Source organism: Otolemur garnettii, unplaced genomic scaffold (assembly GCF_000181295.1).
Source record: "Otolemur garnettii isolate 467f Iridium unplaced genomic scaffold, OtoGar3 scaffold00170, whole genome shotgun sequence".
Taxonomy (NCBI): Eukaryota; Metazoa; Chordata; class Mammalia; order Primates; family Galagidae; genus Otolemur; species Otolemur garnettii.
The window spans coordinates 3,757,835-3,768,504 of NW_003852565.1; the positions used below are offsets into that span (position 1 = coordinate 3,757,835).

The 10,670-nt window shown below is 41.8% G+C and overlaps 1 non-coding gene across 1 annotated transcript; it reads right to left on the reverse strand.

The window, feature by feature from the left end:
- Positions 1-10,199: 10,199 nt before the first annotated feature.
- On the reverse strand, positions 10,200-10,280 carry LOC111728576. Its single transcript, XR_002775829.1, has one exon. It is a non-coding gene; the product is annotated as a small nucleolar RNA SNORD115 (small nucleolar RNA).
- Positions 10,281-10,670: the final 390 nt, after the last annotated feature.

Below are 10,670 nucleotides of genomic sequence, written 5' to 3' on the forward strand. Positions count from 1 at the left end.
TTCTCTAGTAATGTGTTTCAATTTCCTGCTTTTGAGTTTCTGTGTATCTGTTTTAGGTTTTTTGACTTGAGGTTATAATGAGGATTGCAAAAACATTTTATAACCAATTATTTTAAACATATGACAACTCTGCTTACTAACAAATGAACAAGTAAATAAACAAAGAAGTTTATTTATTTTTTTGAGATAGAGTCTTACTCTGTCACTCTGGTTAGAATACTGTGGAATCATAACTCACAGCAACCTCCAACTCTCAGACTTGAGCAATCCTCTTGCCTCAGCCTCCTTAGTAGCTGGGATTACAGGTGCCTGCCACTATGCTGGCTATTTTTTTTTCTTCCTTATTTTTAGTAGAGATGGGGTCTCATTCTTGCTCAGGGTGGTCTTGAACTCCTAAGCTCAGGTAAGTCACCTGTCTTGGCCTCCCAGAGGGCTAGGATTATAGGTGTGAGCCACCTCACCCATCTAGAAATTCTATACTTGAACTTTATCTCCCTTTTTACCTTTTGTTGTTTCTATCCATATCATTTTGTACTATTTGTCAAAAATTTGTTGTAGTTATTTTTTACCTTACCCTAATTGTAAGCTAAAGTTATTTTTGATAAGCTTTGTCTTTAAGTTTTTCTACTAGAGACATAAGTATTTTAAATCCCACAATTACAGCAATAAATATCCTGTACTTTTTTTTTTTTTTTTTTGGTCGGGGCTGGGTTTGAACCCACTTCAGTTATATGGGGACAGTGCCCCACTTCTTTGAGCCACAGGCGCCACTCAATATTCTGTATTTTTGTACTTATTGTTAGCAGTGTGTTGGACAACTTCAAATGATATCTTCTTGTTCATTAACATTCTTTTCTTTCAGTTAAAAAAAACCCCTTTTTGGCATTCTTGTAAAACAGGTCTGGTGTTGAGGAAATCCCTCAGTTTGTTTTTATCTGTGGATGTCTTTATTTCTCTTTCATGTTTGAAGGATATTTTTGTAGAATTTAGTATTCTTGGGTTAAGATTTTTTTTTTTTCTCTAGTACTTAGAATATGTGGTGTTACTTTCCTGACCTGTTAGACTTCCACTGATATGTCTGCTGCCAGACACGGTGGCTTCTTTATTTTTTACTTCTTTTTTTTAATTCCCTCAGGAACTTATCTTTATTCATGACTTTGGGAGATTATTAAATGCTTTGTGGTAGGTTTGTTTGATTAAATCTACTTGGTCATCTATGACTTTCTTGTACCTGAATATTGATGTCTTTCTTTGGGTTTGGGAAGTTCTCTGTTATTTCTTTAATTAAATGTTCTACCTCAATCTCACTGTTTATCTCCTCTTTGAAGACAACAACTTTAGATTTACTATTTTCAAGCTATTTTCTAGATCTTGTCTTACAATATCTTCTTTTTTTTCTCTTATGACTGTGTATTTTCAAATAGCCTGTCTTTAAGCTCACTAATTCTTTTTTCTACTTAGCGAATTCAGCTATAGGGAGGCTCTGATGCATTGGTTTGTAATTTGAATTATATAGCTCCAGAATTTCTGCTTGATTTATGTTTATTATTTCAAACTCTCTGTTAAATTTCTCAGTAGCTTCTGAATTCCTTCTCTGTGTTGTCTTGAAGTTCACTGAGCTTCTTCAGGACAGCTATTTTATATTCTTTGTCTGAATGATCTCATTTCTCCATCACTCCACAATTGGTCACTGGATGAGGTCACAGGATTAGCTCTGTTGATGAGGTTATGTTTTCCTAGATGTTCTTGATGCTTATGGATGTTTATTGATGGCTGGATATTAAAGACTTAGCTATTGGGCAGTGCCTGGGGCTCAAAGGAGTAGAGTGTTGGCCCCATATACCGGAGTTGGAGGGTTCAAACCCAGCCCTGGGCAAAAACTGGAAAAAAAAAAAAAAGACTTAGCTATTTATTTTGATCTTCACAGTATGGGCTTATTTAGACCTGTCATTCTTATGAAGTATTTCCAGATATTCAAAGGGAATTGAGTGTTATAATTTTAGTCTTTGGTCACTGCAGCTATGTTAGCTCTAAGCCCAGTAATACTATGACTCTTACAGATGCCTTGATGGATTTGGGTAAGGTACCTCTGGAAAGAATCCTCTGGATTGTTAGGTTAAGTCTCTCACTCTCTTCCCTCACTCTCTGTGCTGGGCTGTTGTAGTTGGTGAAGGAGTGATGTGGATACTCCTTTGTGGCTACCAGTATCAAGTCACACCTGAAGCCAGCTCAGTCTCACTCAAAGCCCATGGCAACTGTTTTCTAGCTAATGTTTATTCAAAGCTGAAGGTCTCTTTGGTCAGCAGGTGATGGATCCTGTCAAGTGGAATAAGACTCTCCCTGGCTGTACTGCTTGGAGTTAGAGGAGTGGTGACAAAAGCACTGGGTTGGCCACTACTACTAGTGTCTCACTAGGTCATGGGGACCCCAGGTCCACTGACTCCACGCCAGCACAGCTGCAGGAATTGCCCAAGGACTGCAATCTTTGTGGCCCAATTACCTTATGAATCTAGTCTAGGCCTCAGGCTGCTTTTTTTTCAGCCAGTGGGGGGGCTAGCCAGAACTTGGATTTTAGGGCAGAGGATTTCTCTCTGGCAGGGCTAGTCTAAATGCTCTTCCCATGGACACCAGTAGAATTATGCCCTGTGTTGTAACCCCTTGTGCCAGAACAGCTCTGACTTTCAATACAATGTCCCACAATTGCTTGACTCTCTCTCTGGCACTCCCTCCACTTGGCATACTGGCATGATAGTGCTGGGAGACTAGGAAGGGGTGATACAAGCAAAGTATTTTCCGCCCTCCGTGTCTCTTGATATCATGTTAAAGCCAGGTAATATGATTGCTCATCTGAATTTTGGTTCTTCTAAAGGTGCTTAGTTGTATGGATAGTTGTTGAATTTGTTGTTCATGTGGAGAAATAATTGCTGGAGGTTTCTATTTGGCCGTGTTGCTCCTGAATTTTTAAATAATAGTTTTTGTGCTTTTTCAACTCCAGAATTTACATTTGATTCCTTTATAATTTCTATTTTTTTGTTGATATTCTCTATTTTGTGTGTCATTGTCAAATAGTTAATACTTATTTTGCTTCTTTAATAATGGTTTCTTTAGTTATATGACCATGCTTATTATAGCCACTTTAAAGTCTTTGTTACATCCAACATCTGATTGTCTTCAAGCACCTTTTATTACTTTTTTTCTAGTTTATGAGTCATACTTTCCTGTTTCTTTTCATGTCTCATAAGAATATTTTAGATAACACATTATAACTGTAGGTATTGGTACTCTTATCACACAGCTTGTTATTATTATTTGTTAATTTGTTTAGTGAGAGATTATGTTAGTGAAGTATATTTTTCTACCTTTCCTCCATAATGTTTAGCCTCTGATACTCCTCTAAGGCCCAGCTTTAGATATGCCCAGAGTCACTCTGAGATGACAGTAGTTTGGGTAGGGCTCTCTTCTTCTCTTTCCCTGACCATACCCAGATGTTAAACTCTATTAATTGATGACCAATTGTTTTATTGCTTTTGATAATATACTGGTGCATAAATTCCTCTATGAAATAATGCTATAAAATTTTGGTACCTTGGTAAAAATAGTTTCTGAGTTCATTGATTTATGTTCTGATTCCAGGAAAGCTCCTTCCAGCTGTCTTATTTCCTTGTGTTTTCTGCAAACTAGCCAGCTTTCAGTTTAACCTATATCTTGAATCTCCTCCAAACTGCCTTTCACTATAGTCTTTACTGTTCTTGATAACTTCCTTAGGATTGAACTTCTTCACTCTCTTGAAGGAAAAAACTTCAAATAAAATCAGGTTATTTAGGAAGAAATTATGAGCTTTTGTATGGTCTACCCTACTCCACCAGACAAAATCTGTAGGTAGGGATTAAGACAATAGGAACCCTTTCTTATGGTGACTTCCCAACTCAAGAATTTGAGAACTCAGGGGCAGAAGCAGCAGCCATGGGTTCTTTCAGCTACTTCTCTGGCATGAGACCACTGCCATTCCAGTATTCGTAGCACACCATGCCCCAAATAGAACCTTGGTTCCACAAGTAGCAGCTGGGTAGAAAAATGGAGACCCACATCTTAACTCCATTGGCCTAGCATTTTGCTTCAGCAGTGTGTAGCTGGGAGCCAAAAGAGAACTACTGATGTCCTGCTTTCCCCAAAAGACAGTTCTCCATCTGGGTGCTGGAGGCAAAATGGAATCCTCTATTCCTGACTTAAGAAGCTTGAAGTGGGCTCTCTGCTTCATTAAGCTGAGAAGGGGTACAAAACAAGCACTTGTTTCAAATACCACAGATTCTCAACTTTCTTAATACATTTTTGTAGATTTTTGAATAAATGTTGCTTCATTTGATATTTGCCCTTAATACCATTTCCAGTAGTTTTAAATGGTTTTTACTTTTCATAGTTTTCACAACTTTCACTGGAAAGTATGTAAGTTGTCCCACAATGTCTTGCCAGAATTTGGCCTCTTAAACCTGGAGATTTTAAGTTCAGTTCTTTCTTCATTTTTTTCTGAGACAGTCTCACTATGTCACCCTCAGTAGAGTGCCGTGACATCATACCTCACAGCAACCTCAAACTCTTGGGCTTAAGCAATTCTCTAGTCTCAGCCTCCCAAGTAGCTGGGACTACAGGCACCTGCCACAATGCTTGGCTATTTTTTTGTTGTAGTTGCCATTGTTATTTAGCAGGCCATGGCCAGGTGCTAACTTGCCGGCCCTGTGCATGTGGCTGGCACCCTAACCACTGAGATATGGGCTCCGAGCCTGAACTTTTGTTCTTGATGTGGATCATGCCACAAACTTTAGGTGGCACAGTGTGATAAACTTAAGCACCCAAACCAACTATCTAGCAGAAGCTTACAGTATTCTTTAATTATGAGTAGCTTACTAATTACCTACAAATAAAACAACGAGCAAGCACAAAATAAAAGAGATGAATTTGTCTATGTATGCATTTGAACCCCAAAGAATATATCACTATCGAGTTTATATCAATAAGTAAAAAACTGGCTCGGCACCTATAGCTCAACTGGCTAAGGCGCCAGCCACGTACACCTAAGGTGGCGGGTTCGAATCCCCAGCCCGGACCCGCCAAACAACAATGACGGCTGCAACCAAAAAATAGCCGGGCGTTGTGGCGAGTGCCTGTGGTCCCAGCTACTTGGGAGGCTGAGGCAGGAGACTCGCTTGAGCCCAGGAGTTGGAGGTTGCTGTGAGCTGTAATGCCATGGCACTCTGCCCAGGGGGACAGCTTGAGGCTCTGTCTCAAAAAAAAAAAAAAAAAAAAAGAAAAAAAGTTAAACTTCCTAGGAAAGCAAATCTCAGGCATAAAATGAAAGATTTTCCTATGGATTGAATTATCTTTGTGAGCCACTCAAGGAGAAGAAAGATCAGGTAAATGGAAATAATGAATTTAAATATCTCAGAGGCCAGACAACAACAGACCAAAAATCTAATAAAAAATTCTTAGTCATCAAAGGCACCACTACCACTAAATCATGGAAACTGCATCTCCAGGTAGCAAAATATTCTCAGTACACATTAATAGAGAAAGAGAAAAGATATAATTTCTCTGAAAATATGTGAGGATTAAGAATTTGACCACTGAAGCTGAGTTTGAAAGAATCAGAAAATGCTTCTCATCATAACAGAGTGAGTGAGGGTGGCGCCTGTAGTTCAAAGGAGTAGGGCGCTGGCCCCCCATTCAAACCCAGCCCCCGCCAAAAACTGAAACCCCCTGCAAAAAAACAGAGTGAGTGAAACAAGTTCGCCAACGGTTGTTTCATTATATCAAGCCCATAAATAATTTTTTTTCATGGATTAGAACTCAGAGTACACTCATTATATTGTTGAAATTAACAATTATCATGTTGAAATTCTCAATCATAATCTCTAAGAAGCTATATTAATTAGGCTGTAGATGATTGATTCAACAAAGTAAGGGCAAACTACATAGGTTCATTCTTTTCGAACAACCTGTCAAGTGGTTTTATACAGAAAAGGTCTCATTGATAACCCTTTGGTTATATGGCAAGAAGCCATATCAGTGAGCATTGGCTTCACCCATAGCATACCTATTACCTTGCAAAGAGCAAGATGAAATACATAAATTCATGACAGGCAATCAGATATAAGGCTGTACATTAATTTATTTAATTTCATATACCATGTGTAAAGCATATGCCTGGATCTCAAACCCCAGGCCAAAATTGCTTAGGTTATTCAGTTGTGAGTAGGTCTTCACTGATAGGCAAACAGCACAATACCATAGCAACCTTGAAATAAGATAACCGTTCTGAATTTGTCCATGACTGTATTTATGCTTGATGGCATCATACCATCAAAGTCATACCAGTGAAAAACAAAACACATTAAATCAATGCAAAAATGAGGCTATTGTTGTGAGGGTCCTATCAGGCAGTCACTTATTGGGAAGAACATGTAATAATATTCATATGCCAGAATGAATGAAACCAGTAATCTTCTCTTTCTTTCTTTTTTTATTTTTTTCTTGGAGACAGAGTCTCACTCTGTCACCCTCAGTAGAGTGGCATGGCATCATCACTCACAGCAACCTCAAATTCCTGGGCTCAAGTAATTCTCTAGTCTCAGCCTCCTGAGTAGCTGGGACTACGGGTGCCCACCACAACACCTGACTATTTTTCTTGGAGATAGGGTCTTGTTCTTGTTCAGGCTGGTCTCAAACTCCTGAGCTGAAGAAATCTGCCCATCTTTGCCTCCCAAAGTGCTAGGATTACAGGCATGAACCACTGTGTCTAGGAAAACCAGTTTTCTTAAAGGCCAAGTTCACTGGTGTAATGGCATACTTGGAATTTCTCAGTCACCAAAGCCAGATAAACAAATCTATTCCATGAAATTATGCATGTCATAACACTTGAAATTCCATAAATACAAATTAAAGAAAAATAGCCAAGGCATAAGCTTCAAAATAATAGGAGAATTAAGATTTATTGAACATATACATTAGGCTAAAATGTTCTAAAAGTGCTTTTCACTTAGATGAAGATAAAGATAACAAAAATAATTTCTTTCTGAGTCTGATTGTCTCATCTACAATAAATCAAAGAGAGACAAAATCTTAGCCCCTAATTATCACCTAATCTAGTCCACAGCTTTTAATAAGGTAATAAGAAATCACATAATTGAGCCACTCCATACAAGCAATCTCTTGGAATGGAAAAGGCTTACCAAGGATGCCCACATTAGACCCTGATGCTAGGATGAACTGAAGTTCAGGTACATTCAGGGTAGGACAAATGGGTACAGTTTCTAGGTGGGAGCAGGCTAAAGTCTGCTTCTTCAGTAGTCCTTATCTGAAGGGAGAGAGACAGGAAAGCACATGTATGGATCACACAAGCTATTCTTTGTGGAGAAAATAGTCAATGTTAAAAACACTGGCCCTGATACACATTGTAGAGCACTGATTGATCAAACACTGTAAATGCAAAGCATACCATTTTTTTCCCTTCCATTTTGGAGAAATTGCCAGGTGATTTCATGCAGATATAAAAGATCCTCATTGATCTTCATTTACCTACATAATAAGGAAACTACATTATTAATAATTGGCATTGATCATGGTGTATATATTCAATATTAATAAATCTACAGACATCACATAAAATTCAAGGTGTGGACATCAGATGTCAGAAAACTCCTTTATGTATTTATATTTACACAAATTAAAGGCAAGGCTTATACCTGAATTTCAAATTAGTGTCCCAAATCTTATTTATTTATTTATTTATTTATTTTTGAGACAGAGTCTCAAGTTGTCACCCTTGGTAGAGTGCTGTGGTGTCACAGCTCATGGCAACTTCAAACTCTTGGGCTTAAGTGATTCTCTTGCCTCAGCCTCCTAAGTAGCTGGTGCCCACCACTAAGCCTGGCTATTTTTTTCATTGCAGTTGTCATTGTTGTTTTAGCAGGCCTGGGCTGGGTTTGAACCCTCCAGCCTCGATGTATGTGGCTGGTGCCCTACACACTGAGCTACAGGTGCTGCCCATCTTATTATCTTTATGTCGTGAATCACAATTCAAAATATAACAAGATCATCAAAACCTGAAAATATTGTAATAAGGATGACTATGCCTATTCATGTATTTAGAAAAAAAACCCCACTACACCATAAAGAGGATGGAAATGAATAACAAAACTATTCCATCTGTTTAACTTCAGGAGAGCAAAAATGTTTAGGGTACAATTCTAAGGCAAAGTTCAAGTTTGCTGAGCCCTTTACCCAGGGGGTGTGCTGAACACCCTCCCATTGTGCACTGTAGGTGACACTGTCCCCTCTCACTCTGCCTTTGCCCTTCTCACCCTCTACTCTTTCACCTCCTCACTTCCCCTTCATAGACTATACTTGTGTTACACTTGCATACAGTGGGTTATAGGTATATGGGTTGCATATTAGAATTGAATACACAGAAAATATTTCTTTTCCCATTCTTGAGAAACTTCACTAAGAAGAATGAATTAAAAACCTACCTGTTAAACCCCAATTCCATGAAAACACATGCTGGACCATTCAGGGATGGAAGCCCCAAAGAAACTTCTTTCCTGGATGAAACTCTCTCACAACCTACAAGTGACATCTGGCATCACAACCAACCCTACACAACATCAGGGGTAAATTTTAGTGGAGACTGAATTATCTGGCATGGAGATGCCCAGCAATTAGCCAGTCACTCACGGCAAAGGGACACCCAAGTCAGATAATGATATTGTGAGAGCAGACAGTGAGACAAAAGGATAGTACATGTTTATAGGGCCCATATGGAGGAGTCAGAGGGCCCGCATGCACCATAGTAGGCAATGTGCAGCTCTGCTAGGAAACCACTGCCTTGGCACGGCTCAACACCAGGCCTGGGAATTGCCACGACCACAGCTCATTGCTCAAAGAGCTTTGGACACTGAAGGTCCAGGGCTAGGAGTCAATGCTGCATCTGGGCATGTGGACATGAAGGCCTTCTCTATGCATTAAAGGGGAGATGGACTATGGGGCCCAGTGGTATACTCTGTGTCCTAAGCCGATGGACACCTAAGGAGACAATGAACTAAGGGCCTGAGATGCTACCAACATGGAACTGTGTGTTGCCTTCTGTCTCCCACAAGGACCCTTGTGGTCTGAGGGCTCCTGGACCACTGCCACTGACAAAAACATGGGGACTCCAGGAGTAAACAGAAAACTTCCCCCACAAAAGAAGACAAAGGTTACATTTCCCATTGGATTGCCAACAAAGGCACTATTTGCAATCAGATAGGAACACAGCCCCAAGACCCATCCTAGCTACTCTAAGCCCTACCTGTCAAAGGCATTGCTCTAGGCCAGGCGTCCTCAAACTACAGCCCACAGGCCACATGCAGCCTGCCTAAGACATTTATCTGGCTTGCCAGGTATTTTTGCTGCCACTGCCTGTCCTGCATAGCAGCCGACTCGTCCCAGGGCCCACAGTCCGGCCCTCCAACAGTCTGAGGGACAGTGAACTGGCATCCTGTTTAAAAAGTTTGAGGACCTCTGCTCTAGGCCATTCACTCACCTTCTATCCTCAACTCCAGAGTACCAACACGGGCAGAACAGATCCATGAAACAGGGGAAAATGAACTCAACAACGAGCCACACAAATAGACCCCAGACACACAACTCACAAAAAGAGTTGGGGAGCTACAGAGAGAGGGCATCTAAACACATGCCCTGCCCGCAAGAAAACACAGCCTGTGGCCATGAGCTAGGCCGCTGTCCACGGAGTCCAGGCTTCTCCCTCAGGACTCCAAATCACACCAACCTGGGAGAGAAAGGGCTGGGGCCAGGAGGCCTCAGGCTGAAGCTCTGCCAACCACACCCCAGCCCCCACCGCAAGGCCGGTCACAGCTTTCCTGGTAACAGCTAACTCCCCAAGCAAACCACTCACGTGCCATGCTCTTTGCTGGAGGGCCATCCTGGGAAGAATGGATCCCTGAAATACATGGGGGTGAAGAGCACTAGCTCAGTAAGCAGCCACCTCCATGACCTGTCATAAGTAAAATGGATACCTGACACCCAGGCCAAGCGTGGAACATGGGGTGCTCATGAGGAACACACATAACAGCTAGCTGGGGACAGGGCTCAAGCCAAAGCGACGATTACCTGTCGGGTCACGGCATCCTCTTTTGATCACCTAGGCTGGGCCTCAGCTCAATCCTCTCGTGTACAATTTTTTTTTTATTCATCACCTCTCTTCAGAGTTAGGTTGTCATCATCGAACCAGGCCATGGCCACCCCTCCCTTCCCGCGCATAGGTGCGGCTGGAGGTGGAGAAGCTCACCACAGCTCAAGGCGGGAGGCCGGGGGGCCAAGAGGGACACGAGTTTCCGCGGAGTGCATGCTGGCCACCTGCTTGAGAGCCACTGCCCAGCCACACCGGGCCCGAGGGACGGGACGTGTGTCTGTCTGCGGGGGGAGTGGGACGAGGAGGAGGAGGAGGAGGAGGAAGAGGAGGAGGAAGAGGAGGACAGTCTGGGTCCACCGAGACTCTGGAGCCTCCTGGGGTGGGGGAGGGGGCTGGCCCTCGCTGGCAGGGGCTGCGGGGACCCCAGGGCGGATCCGGAGCAGGGACCAGATGCGCTGCCCCTGGAGTCCTGGAGCCTCCCTCAGGT